Here is a 23067-nt window from a genome sequence, read left to right as displayed (position 1 = left end):
TAAAACCCCAAAATAGTAGCTAAACTACACATCCCGTTGAAGTCCCAGCCATGTAGCATGCTCCCAAATTAATGGAGCAGACTCTGCCCACAATGGAGCTGCCTCCACTCCGAATGGAGCTACTTCTACTCCTGTTACCCTCCGTCTTCTTTGTCTCCGGCGAGTTTCAGACACTTTGTACTCCTCCGATAAGGTTCCTAAACATCTGTTCTAGGTCCCAAACGATCCCAATAATTTTATAAAGTCCATATGCATTATACATACGAATTAAAACAAAGTTCCATGTAGTTAATTTCAAGATTAATCAAGAACACATATAAATACACATATACTATTTCAATTCAAATTAAGCATGCATATTAAGTCGATTTAATATCTAATTAACTTTGAAATTAACCTAGGCATGTATAGAACACAAAATCTAAGGGAGAGAGTAGGAGAAGAACTTGCCTTAAGGTTTCAGATTGAAACCTTAACCTCTTCTTCTTAGCTTTTTCGAAAATCCGTGGCTGCCGTCGAAGCCTCTCCTGCTCAGTCCTAAACCCCCGAACAGCTTCCATTCCTTCCTCCTTGGTCTGGCCTTTACCTTTAGCTGAGCCTCTCTTTCTCTCTCTCTCTCTCTGTTCTCTCATTCTCTATATAATACTCACGTAATATAAACTATAGCCCTATAACAACCCAAACTCGTGGGTCCAAACCGTTAACCGAGTCTTTAACTGGACTTGAGGTCACCTAAGTTAATCCCGTCATGTCTAGTGTCAAAACATCACTCTTAGGTCATACTTAAGCTTTACAAAGGCTCTATGCAACCTTCCAAGACTTAGGATGAATTATGCTGGAAGAAGGAACAAAGAAAACCAAACAGCCACAGTTCGGTCGATTGAAGTGGGACTTCGGTCGGCCAAAGTGACCCCTTGTACCGGTCGACCAAAATGGCCAACCAATCAACCGGTTGTGGCCAAAAATCTTACGAGGCTACTGGAATTGTGAATGAACAATAACCGGTCGACCGAAACAGTCATTTCGATGAAGCTGAAATGGCTCTACAAGCTAAAAACCTGCTACTGGACTGCTCTGAAAGTGCAAATGAAAGTGGACTAGAAACTTTGCAAATCTGCTCAAAACCTGTTCTAAAAACACTTCAATTGACAAAACTCCATGTTATAACTACATACATTCACAATTTGATACAATACATCATCATTACCCCATTCTTTACAAAATGCCAACATAGTTTCAAGTACATCAAAATATTATCAAGTAATCATAGTTACATTACAAGACTATGCTTTACAAAACAAATACATTTTTCCAAAGGTTGAGACTTTACAAAAGAATGTTTTCCCCAAGTTACAAAAGATAGCAAAAGTGAACTTCAATTCTCCGAACTAAATTTGTGGTGGACCGTCATCCGCCACTTCTTTGTCGTGTCCTGAAAAAATGTTAATATAAAAAGGTGAGCAAATTGCTCAGTAGGTAGTGCCTAAGAGACACCTCTTGTGACTCCGTGAATTCAAACAATGAATAGAAATAGGGAGAACGGGATCATACTATACTGGGAAGAATACTATACAATTTCAAGGTCATAAGTAACAATGTCGTGCCATGGAATGTAATGTCATGCTATGTCACTCCCCACTTTCAAAATACATTCCATTTATCACTTTTCAAACCGTTAACACAACTTGTCTCATGGTGACCTCATGGCGACACGAGAGAATAATTGGCTACTGTACTTGACCCATGTAACCCCGTAACGTCATTTGGGGCCTATATAACTCAACACGCTAGGATGAACTTCCTAGTTCCCTCTAGGTTACATTAACGCCACGGACCCTAGGTAACCCCTAGGCATCCGGGTTTTCGCAAACCCTTTATCAAAACTTTTCCCAAAATTCCCTTTTCTTTCCATTTCAAAACAATTCTTTCCCATTCCATGCCCAATGAAACGCATGAATGTCTCATACTTTCTAATGCTATAACAATAGAGAATTTCATAATCCATAAACCAACATACTTCCATATAATAATTTCTAGTAAATTATATGTAGTAGGTATGGAATATTACTACTTAAGCATACTTTTCATATAAATCAACTAATACACATAGTCATGGACTTCATATACAACAATTAAATCATTTTAAGGGTAATCAACCCAAATTAAGCATGCTTGACAACAAATAATGATGAATAAAACACAACAATGCAAGAAATTGTGAATTAGAAATCCCTACCTCATTTAAATGCAAAAATCTCCAAAATGAGCCCAAAATTTCGAAATCCCTAGGTTAGCTAAAAATGTGATTTGCTCTTATCAAAATAATAGCCTCGACGAGCTCTCTGTTTTGCCGCAAATAACACCAACAAACTCTCAAAATTGAGAGATAAATCAAGGCTTGAAGTTTGATGAGAAAAGAAAAAAGAAAAACAAAGAAATGAGAGGGAGAGAGAGCTTTATGGGGAGAGAGAAAAAGTGAGGCCAAATATGGCCACTTGGCCACTAAACAATGAAGTGGTGGGGCTCACCACTTTAAAAAAATCTTTTTAACTTAATTTTCTACCACAAAGTCATATATATGCTATAATATAATACAACCATACAATTAAATTTACACAATAAAATTATGCACAAATAATTATGCATGGTATGCAATGGACCCGAAATAAAATCCCCGCGCATAATCATTTTGGTAGCAGGTCCCACCCGGGACCGTCTGGCCCGAAAAATTAAAAAATGCCAAAATGGCAACCATTGTATTTCTGAGAGTCCTAAACACAAAGAAATGCCCCAACTCATCTCTCGGACACATCCAGCATACCCCACGGTGTCTGGTAAGCAAAACGAGAAAAGACAAAAATGCCCCCCAAAAACAGAAAATTTCAGAAAAATGAAAAATGATGAAAAACAGAAATATCACAAGCTCCCTCGTCAGACTTAATGAATATATATAGGCTATACAACATATAACCCTAATTCTATATTAACACTAAGTCTGACTTAAAGAAGAAGAGAAATAAAATACAACTAATATAATAATAATAATACTATCATATAATATCACGTATCTACATATACATATATTCATTTATAAATTTAATATAATTATATATATAAATATATATAATTGAATCCTCCTTAATAATAATAATAATCTCCATATATATATATATATATATATATATATATATATTAACATACTAATTACCCATAGGTCATAATCCTTACCCATTTAGGCTCTATCCAAGTAGTCCATACGACCCATTTATTTGGTCCATTACAACTATCCAAATCCACGTCTTTTAATTTAAATAAAATAAAATAAAATAAAATAACATTTAATCAACCAAATAAAATTACAATTAATTCACATCATTTACACACACAATTTAATTAAACAGATAATACAAATAACACATAGACAAATAACTAATTAATCAAATAAAACTTAAATCAATTAAACACATAAGCAATTAGCCAAATAATCAATTAAACAATTAAAAATACAATTAAATAATTAAAAATGCAATTAAAACAAATAAATAAATACCAAGACTATCCTTTTAAAATTAGGAGTATTACATATCACAATGTGGAACAGGGCATCAGAAACCATATGATGTCACCGCTCGAAATTGCATTGATCATCGTTGTAGCCACCGCAATCGCAGATGGTCATCGTTGTCGAAGATCATCACTGTTGTCGTGGATCATCATCGTTGTCACATATTGTTGTTGTTGCCACCGCCACCGTCGAAAATTGCATCGATGATCGTCGACTCGTTTCTGGTTCAGGTGTCGGTTAGAATAAGGTTATTTTTAACAACTTAAAGGTGTTGGGGTGGTGGTTATGGGCAGAGATGATGGTTGTTGGTGGTGGTGGTGGTTGTTATGGAGATAGAGAATATTAGTGACAGTTAGGGATGAGGATGATGGGGCTATTGTTCGCCAGAATACACGTGGAGGTGGTTGGGTATGGCAACCTTGTGGGCAGGTGTTTGTGAACGTGTACAGGTGGCCCTAGTAGGCTACCACACTGGGCAAGCTATATTGCACAATTTCACATCGGCTGGGTGTAGATAGGGCAAGTGTTATATGTAGATTTAACATCCTTCTATGACAAAACGCGTTTTAAAGCTGTGATGGCCGTGAACCTACCAGAATTCCAAAGTTAAGCATGTTTAACCTGGAGTAGTACCAGGATGGGTGACCCCTGGGAAGTCTCTAGTCCAGGGAACCAAAATTGGATAATATTGTGTCTGATTAGAGTGAGGGTTGTTAACTTGTTACAATAAGAATAGCAGTGGTGGTTATGGTGGCAGCCTGGGCATCGATTGTGGTGGTAGCAAAGCCACCAATGTAGTGAAGTCACCGGTAATATTGTCGCCTTATCGGTGGCGGCGTGGTGGTATCGTTGATTTAGGGTAATTACAGTGACAATAAAAAAGGAAAAAATGCTGGCGTCCTCTGTAGTTAAAAGTCTTAAAATCAATCCCAAATCTCTTCCGAAGACCCCTTAAGCACAACTTTCTGAGTTGATTTGGGATGATTATAATGATGATAAAAACCTTGAGCACAACTTTCTGAGTTGATTTAGGGTGATTATAATGATGATAAAAAAGGAAAAAGATGATATATGTAAAATTGTAAATTGACTAAAATGACCTTTACTATTACATTGTTTATAGTGTTCTATTAAGGGAAATGTGTAATACCCCGATATTTTAAATGATTTATTAAATTGGGAAAAATTACTTTTATTTTATTTTTAAATAATTTATTTGATTTAATTTGAATTAATTGCGTTTATTTTAAGTTTTAATTGATTTGTTTTATTGGGTGCTTAGATTAATTGTTTTATTTTATTTATATTTCATGAATTATTGATATGATGATTGTTGTGTATGTGCTTAGTTATTGATTCAATTGTTGACGTGTTTAAATTTTATTGGTATGGTATGACTTAGTTGTAAATTTTGTTTATTTAGGTGCTTCATATAATTATTTATTTTAACTTAAGCGTTTATTTAATTATTTGATTTATTTAAATTAATTGAACTTGGACTTAAAGGAAGTTGGACTAAAGGATGTGGTCTTGGGCTTGAAGGAAACCTTGTTGGGTTAATTAATAAGGCTCATGGTTATAAAGATATTTAAATAATTATCTTTGCATAATTATATGTATATAAATATAATTAATTATTAATTATTAGGGAAGAAAAAAAAAAAATATATATATATATATATATATATATATATATGATTTAATTAATTAAGGATTAGTATGGAAATAAATATACAAATATATATTATATAATATATGTGTATATATATTATTTAATAATTATTATTTATTTTATTCGGTAGTTCTACTAGGAATAGGATTTGGACTTTAAGGTGTATAAATATACACATAAGGTTTAGGATTAAAGAGTTTTACACGTTAGAAAAATAAGAGAGACAGAGAGAGAAGAAGAAGAGAAGATTGACAAAAAAGAGTCCGGATCGGTGAAAGAGGATGCCGGAATTGAAAGAGACAATTGAGGCTTGAGACGTCAGTTTCGTTTAAAAACTTTCAGGCGAGTTCTTCTCTAACTTTCTTCTTATAACTCATAAGGATTTCACCTTGAAAATCAATGTTTAGATTAATTTTATTTGCTTAAAAATCATGGTCGGAACGGATTAATCAAAAAGTATTAAGTTAATTTTATTTGATTAAATCATGATTAAACCGGAATATTAAAAGCATGTTCTATTATTATTTTATTTTTAGAATTGTTAGATTTTAATTATATATATAGGTTGTATATATTATAAAATTAGCTGTTATACTTGATCTGTGGTCCAAGAGGATTAATTAGGGTTTTGGAATTTTTTGGGATTTTCTGGAATTTTTCTTTATTTTTTTTGGAAATTTATTTGATTATGTTCCTATATTTATTTGGAAAATTACACACACACACACACACACACACACACACACACACATATATATATATACAACTGGAGGCTGCATCTGTAAAATCGGCACCTTAAAGGAGTGTGTAATCCAGTACGGCGCGGTACAATGTGTTATGGTGTTCCGCAGATCTAACACATGGATGCAGTTTGATCATAGGGAGAGGGATCTGGTATGATGCGATATACAGAACTTCAGTGCGCCTCAAATCAGGACCATAGGATAGTCCTGATGACCAGCGAATAATATAGTGTGGTTAGGCACATAAGAGGAGGCTGCACTCTCTGATCTGGGTCGTTGGATGGAATTAATGGGCGTAGGAAAATCCAATGTGGGCGTGTTCTCTTGCGAATGGATTTATGAACATTGGATGCTGTATAATGAAGTAGATGGATCCAGTGTGGCGAGTCACCAAAGCAGAATGGAGGCAACCAACCAGAGGACGCCACCTCACACTGAGAGTATAGAACGCGCGTGGGAGCACGTGTAGGCATGTGAAAGTGCCTGCCAGTATAGGGAAGCGCGTGGAAGAGCGTGTAGGTGGTTTGGGTGCGCGTGGAAGAGCGTGAGGGTGCGTGGGAATACGTGCGAGGTCCCGAAAAGCTCTTGTGAGGTCCGATGAATTCCAAGAATTGATATTTAAGTTGTTAGGGTTGGAAGCAACCAGAGGAGGTGTTCTTAGTGTTTTGAGAGCCATAGAGTAGCTCTACAGTATTTAATGTGTGTTTATATAATTAAATAATAATTGGTGATAGAAGGAGGTGTGTGTGTGTGTGTGTGTGTATGTGTGTGTGTGTATATATATATATATATATATATATATATATATATAATTATTTATATATGTGTATATACGGTTTAATTAGTTTATGAGTTGTATGGATGGAGGTATATAATTAAATAATAATTGGTGATAGAAGGAGGTGTGTGTGTGTGTGTATGTGTGTGTATATATATATATATATATGTATGTATGTATGATTTTAAATAATCAAGGATTATTATCTATATACCTCCATCCATACAACTCATAGACTAATTAAACCGTATATACACATATATAAATAATTATATATATATATATATATATGTATGTATGTATGATTTTAAATAATTAAGGATTATTAAGGAAGGTGTTATACACATATATATATTAAATAATATATGTGTATATGTATATATTATTTAAGATAATTAATATTATTAGTTTTATTTAGTACATCTGGATAGGTTGGTTATTAAATTAATTATATGCATATGATATGCATAGAATGCTTATGTAAGAATTGTTTGGTTGATAAATTAATTTTTAAGGTTTGGTGCGTGGTTGAATTGCAGACATGGATAAGTTGCCAAAGTTTAAATATATGGCCTAAATATTTGTATGAATAATATACATACATAGGAAATATGGATGAGTTACTGGGTTAAATGTATAAATAAATATACTTGTGGAGACATGGTTGAGTTGCCAATGTATAAATATATATACTTAAAGGAGGTATGGTTGAATTGTCAATATATAAATAAATATATTTATGATGGCATGGTTGATTTGCCAAAGTGTAATTAAATTGTTATGTGTTAGATGATTAAAATATCATATATGATTATTGTATGTATAGGTTGGATTAGGATTAGATATTCTTAAATTAGAATAGTCTAGTACTTACTGGTTAGTGTATTATTTTATATATATTAATAAAATAATATTGGTGGAGACATGGATGATTTGTCAAAACTTAAATTTTGGATATATAAATTAAACAATCAAAAGTATTACTGGGTTTTGGATTTATTGGATTATTCATTTAATTGTAATTTATTGCTTAAATGATTAAATTACTATTTAGGATGGAATTAAGGTGAGTGGAGTTTATTTTATAAGAAAATTATAAATGGCGGATTGGTCTAGGTATGATTAATAATTAATCATTGGTGAATGGTTTTAACAATTTAATGAACCTATTAACAGATTGGATTATTATATTATATATATATAAGTATTTATATATATTTGTAGCATCGTATATTAAAGTTAAAGCTTTATTAGGGATGAATTTGGTAGAGATGATCTATATATTGGTTTTCAAAGGTTTGGTAAAGAGAGCTTACTCGTAGGGTTTAACCCACGATTTATTTTTCAGGTTATTAGAAGTTCAAGTCTCAAGGTTGAGGATACGCAACTGGAGGACTTATCCATTCTTTTGGTTTATTTAAAAGTATGATATTATTATTATTTCATTTGATGTTAGTATTTATTTTCTAAAATTTTGGATAGTAACTTTTGGTTAAAAGGTCCTTGAGTTACGGGATTCTCGAGTTGTAAATTTTGGAGAATTATTATTGAAACTTTTATTTAATATATTTCCTTCAGTGAGTTATTTATTCTTTTTATTTCTTTTTGTACTCTGTGTTTGTTTGAGACACTTTAATTATTTTGATATCCCTTAATTTTGTGCGCTGATTTGATCAACCCGTATTCCGAAATTAGGGGGTATCACAGTTAGTATCAGAGCACTTTAGGTTCAAGTGTCCCTAGGGTGTCTTTCGTTGTGTGACTTCCGCGTTGTGTACTCTTTTCTTAGAGTTTAAGTTTAGGATTCACTGTATTCTATATTTGGTCCATTAGTGCGTCCTAATGGTAAATCGTTAAGTCTTATCAGAAAATGCTAAGACACCGATTTGGAAGGTATTTGAGGAGGAATGAGCATAGGCGCTAGAATAATATGATAAATCAATATGTAGGGAGACAATATTTATTGTGAAAACTAATTGAATGACATAGACTACGAAGGTCAATAGTTTACATTCACACAGTAAACACAGATGCGAGATAGAGTAGATTACTGAATTGGGGAAAGTTATTACTTCTCCACTCAGTATTGTTTAAGGAGGATGCATGCTGTTACAGAATTGGTTTTTAAGTTATGTTTTGAGGATTGGGGTGTTCCAAGTTTATTTAAATCAAATTAGGTGATTTAAATAGTTAAAATAGACTAGTTAAAATCTTAAAATACATAATATACATTAATATGCTAATGACTTGAACAATATGGAATTTTAATTAGCTTACATGTTTTGAATGAATGATTTAGTTGCTTAATATTATTCTAGCAATTTCAATGTAGATTTATGTGATTTTAATAATGTATTGACATATAATATAATCATGTATTTATCAGATTTTTTATTATGCTCACTTCTGGATTATTTGATGTATAATTATATATGTTGCATTAATTATGGATTTTATAGATTTATACACCATTAAAATAATATGGAGGTATTTTAGGGACGGATTAATGGAAAAGTTAAATCCTACCTATTTGTGTATTGTAGGGACGGATTAATGGAATAGTTAAGTCCTACCTATTTATATTTATAAGGGAACAGATTAACCATAGAGTTAAGTCCTACTTATTCGTGTCAGGTCAACGGAATAGTTAGATGGCATGCCATTGAAATAATATGGTTGGATAGAATGAATTTTATACATGTATAGATATATGCCACGATATGAGCTTGAGTCTCAGAATCAGTGGTTAGGATGGAGGCGTATATTGCCGATTGAGATAGTTAGCGGGATTTAAGGATGTGTGGGCCCTGATAGAAGGAGTACTTGTGACCACCTTTGTGTGTTTTTTGCATGGGATACCCACTATCCGGTTGAGACTGCCTTAGTCCAGTGAGAGTCTCTAGTGTGTACTTATATTTATCAATTATATAAATATGGAATTAGCCAATTACGAGATATGCTTGCTAATTATGAATATATGTGGATCGGTTAATTTCCACACGGATAAAGACAACAATGAAATTTGAAATTAAATAATCAAAGTTTTTATTTCATAAATTCGTGGATTTGGAGGACAGAATTTCTTTTGTTAGGGGGGAAGAATGTAATACCCCGATATTTTAAATGATTTATTAAATTGGGATTAATTACTTTTATTTATTTTTAAATGATTTATTTGATTTAATTTGAATTAATTGCGTTTATTTTAAGTTTTAATTGATTTGTTTTATTGGGTGCTTAGATTAATTATTTTATCTTATTTATATTTCGTGAATTATTGATATGATAATTGTTGTATGTGTGTTTAATTATTGATTCAATTGTTGGCGTGTTTATTTTATTGGTATGGTATGACTTAGTTGTAAATTCTTGTTTGTTTAGGTGCTTCATATAATTATTTATTTTAATTTAAGCGTTTATTTAATTATTTAATTTATTTAAATTAATTGAATTTGGGCTTAAGGGAAGTTGGACCAAGGGATGTGGTTTTGGGCTTGAAGAAAGCCTTGTTGAGTTAATTAATAAGGCCCATGGTTATAAAGACATTTAAATAATTTTCTTCGCATAATTATATATATATATAATTATATGTATATAAATATAATTAATTAATAATTATTAGGAAAGGAAATATATATATATATATATCGATATATGTATATATGTATATGATTTAATTAATTAAGGATTAGTATGGAAAGAAATATACAAATATATATTATATAATATATGTGTATATATATATTATTTAATAATTATCATTTATTTTATTCGGTAGTTCTACTAGGAATAGGATTTAGACTTTAAGGTGTATAAATATACACATAAGGTTTAAGGTTAAAGAGTTTTGCACGTTAGAAAAATAAGAGAGACATAGAGAGAAGAAGAAGAGAAGATTGACAAAGAGGAGTCCGGATCAGAGAAAGAGGACACCAGAATTGGAAGAGACAATTGAGGCTCGAGACGTCAGTTTCGTTTCGAAACTTTCAGGCGAGTTTTTCTCTAACTTTTCTCTTAGAACTCATAAGGATTTCACCTTGAATATCAATGTTTAGATTAATTTTATTTGCTTAAAATCATGGTTTGAACGGATTAATAAAAAAGTATTAAGTTAATTTTATTTGATTAAATCGGAGTATTAAAAACATGTTCTATTATTATTTTATTTTTAGAATTGTTAGATTTTAATTATATATATAGGTTGTATATATTATAAAATCAGCTGTTATACTTGATCTGTGGTTCAAAAGGATTAATTAGGGTTTTTGGATTTTTTTGGGATTTTCTGGATTTTTCTGAAATTTTTCTTTTTTTTTTTTTGAAAATTTATTTGATTATGTTCCTATATTTATTTGAAAAATTATACATATATATATATATATATATATATATATATATATAACTGGAGGCTGCATCTGTAAAATAATGTGTTATGGTGTTCTGCAGATCTAACCCATGGATGCAGTTTGACCATAGGGAGAGGGATCTGGTATGATGCGGTACACAGAACTTTAGTGCGCCTCAAATTAGGACCATAGGATGGTCCTGATGACCAACGAATAATCTAGTATGGTTAAGCACATGGGAGGAGGCTGCACTCTCTGATCTGGATCGTTGGATGGAATTGATGGGAGTAGGATAATCCAGTGTGGGCGTGTTCTCTTGCGAATGGATTTATGACCATTGGATAATGTATAATGAAGTAGATTTATCCAGTGTGGCGAGCTCACCAAAGCAAAATGGAGGCAACCAACTAGAGGACGCCACCTCACACCGAGAGTATAGAACGTGCGTGGGAGCGCGTGTAGGCGCGTAAAAGCGCCTGCCAGTATAGGGAAGCGCGTGTAGGTGGTTTAGGTGTGCGTGGCGGCGCATGGGGGCGCGTAGGAATGAGTGTGAGGTCCCGAAAAGCTCCTGTGGGGTCTGATGAATTCCTAGAATTGATATTTAAGTTGTTAGGGTTGGAAGCAACCAGATGAGATATTCTTAGTGTTTTGAGAGTCATAGAGTAGCTCTACAGTATTTAATGTGTGTTTATATAATAAAATAATAATTGGTGATAGAAGGAGGTATGTATATATATATATATATATATATATATATATATATATAATTATTTATATATGTGTATATACGGTTTAATTAATTTATGAGTTGTATGGATGGAGGTATATAGATATATATAATTGTTGATATATATATATGTAAATATGATTTTAAATAATCAAGGATTATTAAGAAATGTGTTATACACATATATTATTTAATATATATATGTGTATATGTATATATTATTTATGATAATTAATATTATTAGTTTTATTTGGTATATTTTGATAGGTTAGTTATTAAATTAATTATATATATATGATATGCATGGAATGTTTATGTAAGAATTGTTTGGTTGATAAATTAACTTTTAAGGTTTGGTGCGTGGTTGAATTGTAGGCATAGATAAGTTGTCAAAGCTTAAACATATGGCCTAAATATTTGTATGAATAATATACATACGTAGAAAGCATAGATGAGTTGCTGGGTTAAATGTATAAAAAAATATACTTGTGGAGGCATGGTTGAGTTGCCAATGTATAAATATATATACTTAAAGGAGGCATGGTTGAATTGTCAATATATAAATAAATATATTTATGATGGCATGGTTGATTTGCCAAAGTGTAATTAAATTACTCTGTGTTAGATGATTAAAATATCATCTATGGTTATTGTATATATAGATTGGATTAGGATTAGATATTCTTAAATTAAAATAGTCTAGTATTTACATGTTAATATATTATTTTATATATATTAATAAAATAATATTGGTGGAGATATGGATGATTTGTCAAAACTTAAATTTTGGATATATAAATTAAACAATCAAAAGTATTACTGGGTTTTGGATTTATTGGATTATTCATTTAATTGTAATTTATTACTTAAATGATTAAATTACTATTTAGGATGGAATTAAGGTAAGTGGAGTTTATTTTATAAGAAAATTATAAATGGAGGATTGGTTTAGGTATGATTAATAATTAATCATTGGTGAATGGTTTTGACAATTTAATGAACCTATTAACAGATTGGATTATTATGTTATATATATAAGTATTTATATATATTTGTAGCATCGTATATTAAAGTTAAAGCTTTAATAGGGATGGATTTGGTGGAGATGATCTGTTTATTGGTTTTCAAAGGCTTGGTAGAGAGAGTTTGCTCATAGGGTTTAACCTGCGATTTATTTTTTAGGTTATTTAAAGTTCAAGTTTCAAGGGTTGCGGATCCGCAGCTGGAGGACTTATCCATTATTTTGGTTTATTTAAAAGTAAAATATTATTATTATTTCATTTGATGTTAGTATTTATTTCTGAAATTCTGGTTAGTAACTTTTGGTTAAGGGATCCTTGAGTTAGGGGATTCCCGAGTTGTAAATTTTGGAGAATTATTATTGGAACTTTTATTTAATAGATTTCATTCAGCGAGTTATTTATTCTTTTTATTTCTTTTTGTTCTCCGTGTTTGTTTGAGATACTTTAATTGTTTTGATATTCCTTATTTTTGTGAGCGGATTTGATCAACTCGTATTCCGAAATTATGGGGTATCACAATATGTGTATGTTAAAAAATGGCCTCTTAGGGGTAGTTGAGTCATTTTATATATAAATCAAAGTCAACATAAAGTCAAAAGGGCAGCATAATCATTTTACATCTAAAAACTACTATGACACCACTAAAAAATAACATTTGAGGTGTGAGTGAAATAAGGAATCACTCCTTCAAATGTGAGTGAAAGTTAAAACCAAAATCTTCGTTTAGGTGAGATTTGACCTATTCTCAAGAATTGTCACTATAATTTACCCTAATTATTAACTCTTATTCAGTTTGAAAATTTAAAAGGTCTAAACATTTTTTATGAGCAGTATAGGCGCGCGCGCGTGTGTATTTATGTCTATATATATATATACATATATTACTGTGCATGACAAAAGGGAGTAAATGGATTTATTTTTTATTTTTTATTTTATTTATTTTTTTTATTATTAAGGTAAGAAATATTAAAATTTAGATTAGTATATGCAGAGAGTCGAAGGCTTATACTTTAAAGTACACTAGATCCAGAGGCACAAATCTCCGTAATAATATAATAAGTGAGTATGTTAAACTTAAAATTTATTTTTTCAGATAGTTAATTTTAAATTAAAATTTCATAAATATTTAGTCACGGCAGCACGTGTCCATTTTGCAGTGTTAATAAAATGAGCAAAAAAATATTAATTATATACATATATTATATTATATAGGTATATATTTTTGATGTATTTGTAGTATACCCGTGTAAATAATATACATGTGAAAAACTCATGATTTTTTAACAAATTCGTTTTCGAGCCAGACAAATATATCAATATTTATTTTTTAAAAAAAAATTAAACAGGGGAGTTTCGAAAGCATTTGCCCTGCCATTAGCCTATAAATACAATAATACTCGCAACTCTTCAAGACACGGAGAGAGAGGTTATGTTATTTGAATGATGATTATATTTTGTGCTTGCTTACATCTTCTACAATCTCTATTCCACACCGAGATTTGATTTCGAAATGTATGTTAGGTTACATAAATTTGGTTTATTTACGGAGTTGTATGAATTCTGGGTTCTAATTTTGGGTTTTTCGACTGATAAATTCATGCGTCCATACAAACACAGATATATATATATATATATATATATATATATATATATATTTGTAGTTCTGGGTTTTCACACACACACACACACTGTTATATTGGATTCCATATGCTGCTTTTGATTCTGAGGTATTTCGGTCCAACTTTTGTTCAGGTGACCTGTTTCTTAGTTTGGGTATAATGGCGGCGGGCTTTAAAGAAAACAATCCATTTGATGACCCATTCTTCACTAATCTATCTTTTATTCATGCTGCTGCACGTATTTCTCGAAAATCTAGGTCTGAGCGTAAGTTGAAGGAGGTAGCTGTAGATGATAACTCTAAGAAGCATTCTATCTCAGTTGAAAAACCGATTATTACTTCCCCCAATAAAAATGCTAGTGGTAATCGGTGTTTTAATTAATTAATTTAATTAATCATAGGCTCCTTTGTTTTGAATGTAGATATCGCCATTGTTTATATTTGGGATGTTTTTGACTCTCGGGTATTTTGGGCTAACTTTTGTTCAGGTGACCTTATTCATAGGGACCTCATTCGGAAGTCATGGTCCACGTCCTTATTTGGAGAAGGTGATCCATTTGAGCACCCATTGTTCACTGATCCTGCTAACATCTTTTGTGTTTCTGAGGAAGATGAAGTATTACGTTATGAAGGTAACACTTATAGGCATTCTATCTCAAGTGAAAGCACACCCTTACATTCACCAGTGAAAATGCTAGTGGTACCTAGTATCTGCATTTAATTAATCCTATGCGCCTTTGTTTTGAATGTATATATCATCATTTTTTATTTGCTAACAAGTAGATCGAACATTTTGTGGTTCATTTCACAGGGAACCAGACCTTCAGCTTCCCAAGTGACACACCTGGTGGACCCGAAGGAATGTGTCACACTTCTTTTGCTAGGGGTAGCACCTGTGATGGAGTAAGTTTCTTATTTCTGATGTAGAAGTTTATCAATTAGGGGATTGGATTTGTTATATGGTTAATGGTTTATGTTTTTCTTTTTCTCTTTTAATTTTTCTCTTTTGGTTATGTAAGTTTTATGTCACCTTTGTTTGAGAAATAGGTGGTTCTGTTTGAGATGAAAGAAGAAGATAAGACAATGAATCAAGCACTGCATACTACATTTAAAGGGATCAAAGAGAAGGTATTTGACTTGGTGTTCATTTGTAGTCTTTGAGAAGCATGACTATAAATTGATATATGTTAGGAAGTCTCTGTTCCCCCTTTGTTTGTTCATATATATATATTATCTTGATATTGCTTTAAAATAGAAGAGGGCTTGTTGGTTGGTCGGTCGGTCCAGTGGTAAAAGATCATAGTGCCATGGATGAGAACTTGAGCGTGATTTGAGGATCCATACTGGGTACCAATTGATTTAGAAATTCAAGAGAGAGGTAGAAAAAGGAACCAAATAGGGGTTGTCATCTACATTAGGAAACTAGAGAAGAAGTCTTTACTCAGGGCTTGACTAGTGTTACTTATGTAGGGCCATTCCCTTACCATGAAGCTCAGTCCAGATGGCAAAGTGGATACATTGCAGGCTTTACCCAAATTGAGTGAAGGTTTGTTTTCCTTGTGTAGACTTTAGATTTGTAATATCAGTACGTTCCTATCTTTACTATTTTGTGGTTCATTCCACAGGGAACCAGACCTTCAGCTTCCAAAGTGACGCACCTGGTGGACCCGAAGGAATGTGTCACACTTTATAGCTAGGGGTAGCACTGGTGATGGAGTAAGTTACTTATTTCTGATGGAGAAGTTTATTAAATAAGTGATTGGATTTCTTATGGATCTATGGTTAATGGTTTGTGTTTTTCTTTTTCTCTTTTAATTTTTATCTTTTGGTTACATAATTTTTATGTCATCCTTGTTTGAGAAATAGGTGGTTCTGTTAGAGATGAAAGAAGACGAAGATAAGACAATGGGTCAAGCTCTGCATACTACTTCTAAAGGGATCAAAGAGAAGGTATTTGACTTGATGGTGTTCTTTTGTAGTCTCTAGAGAAGCATGACCATAAATTGATTCAATATAAAAAATAAAATTGAGGAATGTTTTTGTCATACCAAAGTCTTTTGCTTCCACTTCTTGTTCTTAGGGGCTTAATTTATAAGTTTGAGTTGTGTGTGTGTGTGTGTGTATACTATTCTCGAATCAAAAACCTCCATGGAAATGTCGGATATTGACAGACAATCTAATAAAAAAACATTGAAAATTTTCAAAATCCATCACAAGAATCCACCGAAATAGTCTTCCATGAGCATTTCTTCAACCTAATCTGATATATGCGAAAGTGTGTTTGACCCATATTCTGTGCTGATGTGCATGTCGTGGACACGACACGGACCTTGTGGACTAACATGGCAAGTCCAGGTAACATAGCTTGCTGGCATCCTTCCTTATAAATGCCAGCGACTTGTCTCCCATAGTGATGTGGGATGTCACATGTTCATTCTCAGCTTTCATGACCATCTTCGTTTAACCCATGCCGGGACATTTAATTCTTGATTGTCTAGCGTGTTATGGCTTTTCCCACAATCATATTACAAATTTCCTTCTTAAGATTGATAGTTTTCACTGAGTGCAGGACTGTTAAGCTTTTTATCCACGCTGATAAATTTTTATGGGTGCCGAATCTCTGCTTCCCCTTTTTAATAGATAAACCTAAGGTCAAATGAAACGAGTAGTTTCTGTGTCCTAGCCAATAGGTTTTAGTACTTCCGTGTTAAAATTTAGGTTTTTATGTGTGTTTGAGAGAGAGAGAGATACAAAGAGGTGTCACTATGTTTTAACTGTCCTACTTATGAGATAGTGTTATGGTTAATAATTGAGCATGGTGAGAATTCCCATCTTAAAGCTGCTTTGATGTTGTTGCATCTTGTAAGTAGAACTTGGAAAATAATTTTGTGATTTGATTCTTAATTTGGTATTATAACATTTAGGGAATTTTTTTTTGGTATTATAACATTGTGTATTAGTATAACTCTAATTTGGGGAGAAACAAAAAAATAAAAAAAGAAGCTATGTGCTATGAGGGATTCTCTTTCTTACATTTTATTTTGTGCAGTATTTATTTGTTTCTCTTATTGCATTATTATATGTAAATGCAATCTGTAACAGTGTTTTTTTCCCCCCTGAATGTTTATATTTTTATGTACGTAAAAATTATAATGCATTTGCTGCCATGGGATCTCCCATACCCATTTTAATCACATTATGTATTCCCAATTAATTGCCTCTGTCTCTTTGTTTATTGCATTTGCAAGAAATAATTTGTCACATATTCTTTAGTTTGAAACTTGTATGTGACTTTCTAGCAGCTGAGTATTGAAGGGCTGGTTCTGCTTTTACAAGCTTTCATGATGTCTTAAGAATTGCATTAGCGACGTTGTTTACTAATTTTTCGCATAACATGTCCTTGGTTAAATTCACCATTTTTTTTCTTTCCCAATGTGTAGAGGGTAGCCGTAGATGATGGAATGGCCACCAGACTTGGGGTGGTGGGATCTCTGCCATCCGCCGAGCACTTAGGAGATGCCGAAGGAATGAAACCAGATACTGGAGCTAGGACTCTTTCTTCTGGGACGAGAACCAAAAAAACCAGATACTAATAGGACTTGTTGCTTATCCACTCAGTGATTTTGCTTTAATGATACTTGTGCTTTTCTCTGTGTTTCTTGTAAATAATGGGTTTGTGAAAAATAACTGTCTATGCTTGCCATATTTCTTATGTAATGCCATGTTGTACAATGGAAATCTTAGGTATCTTCAATACTGAATTGGTAATATGTGTCTGCGCATATATACATTGATAGCTTTGATTTATGGGATGAGATTTCTCTTACCTATTTATCTTGATAATTTATCATGCATCTTCATAGTAGATTTGAACCGAGACTACACGAATCGAGAAAGTGTGAATATTTCATATTAAACATGTAAGGCAAAGCTATGTAAGACATTTTCAAATTGTTCGTGTCTCGTGAAACTTTTTAGGTTCATTATAGGTTTAACTTTTCAAATTGTTCGTGTCTCGTGAAACTTTTTAGATTCACTATAGGTTTAACTTTTGTAGTTAGAATCATTGGTCTTAGGCCAATCACCCAACGGACACATAAGTAATTGTGTAAAAAATGTATGTTTTTTTGTTTTTATTTTTTTTTACAGCTTTTCCCTTATATAGTCAATAATGATGGGTTGGGGCCAATGGTTTCATGGGAATTATTGTATGTTTCCGGACCATTGATCTGACCAATTATGTAGTGTCACGTAAACAAAAATAAAGCTGACACATTTACTTACGTATAAGACCATGCAATAATCTGTCATGGTTTCAAGGACCATTTAAAAACGGGGCCAATGGTTTCATGGGAATTATTGTATGTTTCCGGACCATTGATCCGACCAATTATGTAGCGTCACATAAACAAAAATAAAGCTAACACATTTACTTACATGTAAAAGCATGCAATAATCTGTCATGGTTTCGAGGACCATTTAAAAACTTCTCTACTTCTCTTAAACTCTGAACTTTCATACTAAATGACCTGGACATTTTAGGTGAAGAAAATGCATGTCAACATACTCAAATGGGGGCCTGGTGGCTCAGCTTACCAAACCTTGGCACTCTTAACAGGGTACCTGCGCCGCCCATCCGCACCACCAGAAATTTAACTCCTCCAAGCCCTATCCTAACCTTCTCAGCCTCTCCAACCACAAATTGCTGTGGGGGAACAGGCTTATTCACACATGGTGTAGCATATTCCAATCTGAATCATTCGTTTGACACCACAGACGGATAGCCATGGCTAAGCCTACACTGGTTGCCACTGCACCTCCACGCGCCCATGCTTCCACGATCAGCTTTGCGTTCCAGCTGCCATGGCCCAGCCGGCCGCCATGGTGGATAGAAAGTCGGCCACACCAGACACTTTTGGTAAGGCAACGTCATGGTACATGGTGTTTTTTCATTTAATTAATCCTACTTGTCTTTGTTTTGAATGTCATTAATTATTTTGGGTTGTTTCCGACTCCAAGGTATTTTGGGGTAACTTTGGAGAAATTATTTAAAAGTGCTGAGACTTGAAAATGGATCAATTTTGTGTCATTTTTTACTTATATGTCAGTACGTAGTTAATCGGATTAAAGATTCATGAACTATGTAATAATTTCTTCTAAACTTTTATTTAGGTGGCCTCATTCGCAAATAGTGGACAATGTCATAATTCATAAAAGATGGTCCATTTGTTCACCCATTCTTCTCTGAATCTGATCCATCAAAATGGAAAATTTAGTTCTGAGAGTCGGTAAAGGAAATAGCTATTGAGGGATCAAAAAATTGCAATGGATAAAATGCTTTGTGACACATTATAACAAGTTTTTTAATTTATTTGGTAATAATAATTTTTAATGCACTTCAATTGCTAATTTTATAATAATATCTTCTAATAGAGTGTAGCTATCTTTATAAAAAATATATATAAAAGAACGAAATTGTCTAACTGTCTAACGATAAAGAATTATTTAAAATTTATAACCTACAATTTTAAAAGGAACTAAAATTAATGACTATTAAATGTTACTAATACCAAACACATCTAAACATTAATTTTAAAAAGAGAAGTGATAGATCTTTTAACCTCAATTGACAACTCACTCTCCGAATATAACGTGGTTGGGAATGAGTCGAAAAGAAAGAGATGTTTACGGAGTTTTGTTTTAAGAGTTCCAATGTGATCCAACCACGTTATATTCGGAAAATGAGTCGGCAATTCAAATCGGAAAACCTATCATTTCTCTTTTAAAAAATATAAACAATGTGCAAAAACACACTCACTGTAGTTTAAGCACGTGTATACAAGTTCCTAACGTCTCAAAATATATGCAAATTGTCTTCTAAAATGTGTCCATTGTCAATTTTGACCAATTACTTTTTATAAAGATTCCAAAAATACCCTTGATAATCTCTCTCTCTCTACTTTTTCATTGTTTTTTTAATTATTTAAGTGCAATTTAGGTATTTCAATTTTCAAATTGAAGAATTGCCCTTCTTTGCTCGATTTGAAAAACTAAGGATATTTTTTGAACACTGTAAGTTTTGTATATAGGTGAGGTTTTTTTTTTTTGGTACCGTACCCTAGTTTAATTGATGTCATTTTCTTAACATACATTTATATATGCAAATATCAACACAATATTCGGTTTCATCCAAGAAAACGAAACATACACAATACATTGTGATAAGGTAATTCATAGTGAGGTAAACAAAAAGTCAAATTGATGAGGTAGACCAAGAGTTAGTACGACTTGCAGCTAAAGAAGCCTTCAATTATCTGGGTTAGCTGATTTCAAATCAAATAAAGATTGATTTGATCACTTGAAACGAACCAATAAGAGAGTTCAAATTCAAAGAGCTGATAAGCTCCCTACAAAATCTCCTCGTATCTACAACAAACTAAGAGAGATCCAACTATGAGAAGAAGCTCCATCTAACCAATGAGGTATATATATATTTTTGATAAGTAAGAATTTATTAAAAAGGCTCAAAAAGGGGAGCGGAACCCAAAGATACAAAACAAAAGGCTAAAGGGCGCCTTAGACCTTCAGAGAGGCCAAAAAAACAATAATTTCCTCTGTAGATCTATTATCTCTCCCTGAAACCCAGCAAAAAAGAGTACAAATAATAGAGAACTTAAGCATAGAAACATGCTTCTCTTTTCCATCAAAATATCTCTTATTTCTCTCGAGCCAAATACACCACCAAATACAAAGCGGCGTACCCCTCCAAGCATCTTGAATGGAAGCCCCAACGGATATGCCTCTCCAAGCTTCAATCAACCCTCTAGAAGAATAAGGCATAACCCATTGAACCCCAAATAAACCAAGCATCAAATCCCAACAATCTCTGGCCATACTACAATGTAAAAGGAGGTGATCAACGGACTCCTCATTACACAAGCACATATAACACCGATTGACCACCACCTGATTCCTCCTCCTCAAATTGTCCTGGGTTAAAATCTTGCCTAAGACTGAGGTCCAAGCAAAAAAGGCGACCTTGCAGTGAGCCTTGGAACGCCAAATAGACTTTCATGGGAAGGGTTCTCCGTGATGAAACGAAAGGCATCTAAAAAAAGATCTAACCTCAAAACGGCCTTGCGGGTTAGGAACCCAGAACCAACAATCCGACTCCCCAAAAGAGATCACCTGGCTATACAAAAGCTCCAGAAAGTGAGAAACATCCTCGATCTCCCAATCCTGAAAATGCCTCCTGAACTGAACATCCCAAGTCAGTCTCCCGTTATCAAGATGATAACAGTAAACAACCATGACCTGTCGGTGAGAAGCAATCCTATAAAGCCGTGGGAAAGCGAGAGCAAGAGGACGTTCCCCACACCAGATATCCTTCCAAAAACTGATCCTCCTTCCATCTTTAATTCGAAAGCGAACATGCTTGCAGAAATCATCCCAACTCCTCCGAATGAAATTCCAAACTCCCACCCCCCTTGGGCCACGCCTCGCCAGAGAGCACCACCCACCGCTACTTTCCCCAAATTTGCTCTCAATAACTCTCCTCCAAAGCCAATGCCTCTCTATCCCAAACCTCCATAGCCATTTACCAAGGAGAACCTTATTAAAAGGCAACAACCTCCTTAACCCTAAGCCTCCAAACCGAATTGGACAGCACAGTTGATCCTACCGAACCAAGTGAACCCCCCCCCCCCCCCCCCCCCAAAAAAGGAAGTTGCATTGCAATCTTTCAATTCTCTCGGCCACTGAAGAAGGAATCTGAAACAGAGAGATGAGCTCCAACAACTAACTTGATGGTCGGAGACCTCTTGATAGGCACCGCACTGGTGCCGGACAAGGTTCCCCTTTGTGTTGCAGGAAAATGGTGCGATTTTCCGGACAAGGTTCCCCTTTGTGTTGTAGGAAAACGGTGCGATTTCGGGTCGTACAGAATCTCGCTTCAACTTTGGAACAACAACATTATTATAAGATTATATAAATAAACATGATAAAGACTATTCAATAAGTCAGTGTCCTTTGAGATTAAAATGCATATAACAACAAAGATTGCGAGGAGCCAAAATCAGATTAAAACAGACCTGAGCAACTTTGTATACCCAACTCAACAGACACACCTAAATTCTTCAAAGTAGCTAAATTATATAATATCTATAAATAAATAAAAAATAAAAATCTCCCCTTAATTGACCAAATTTAAATTCTCAGCACGAAGATGTATTATGTGATTAGGATGAAAAGCAAGGATGGGATAAAATACAATATAAACAAAGCCATCTGACAGGTTTGCTTAGGTTTCAGACAGAAGGAAATATTAGTGCATGGGCAGCTATTTCTTAAAGCATATTTCTGTGTGTGTGAGAGAGAGAGAGAGAGGCAATAATGGAGAAAATATTTGAGAATTCTGAAGTCATCGTTGTGCTCATTTCCTCTAATATTGTTTAAGGCAGTCCTTTTATTTGTCGGAGTACAGGAAAGTTGGCGCTAGCTGTTGTGGTGTTGTGCATGCATCATGTGACGAACATGTCGCATAAGATGCATGGTATCATTCTCTCCCTAAGATTAGCCAAGATAACAACCTGACTAA

This window comes from Cornus florida, unplaced genomic scaffold (genome assembly GCF_030987335.1).
Source record: "Cornus florida cultivar Cherokee Brave unplaced genomic scaffold, ASM3098733v1 CherokeeBrave_3.0.0_Hap2_Chr03, whole genome shotgun sequence".
Lineage (NCBI taxonomy): Eukaryota > Viridiplantae > Streptophyta > Magnoliopsida > Cornales > Cornaceae > Cornus > Cornus florida.
The sequence above is the reverse complement of the archived record's forward strand: the minus strand, read 5'-3'. Positions refer to the sequence as shown.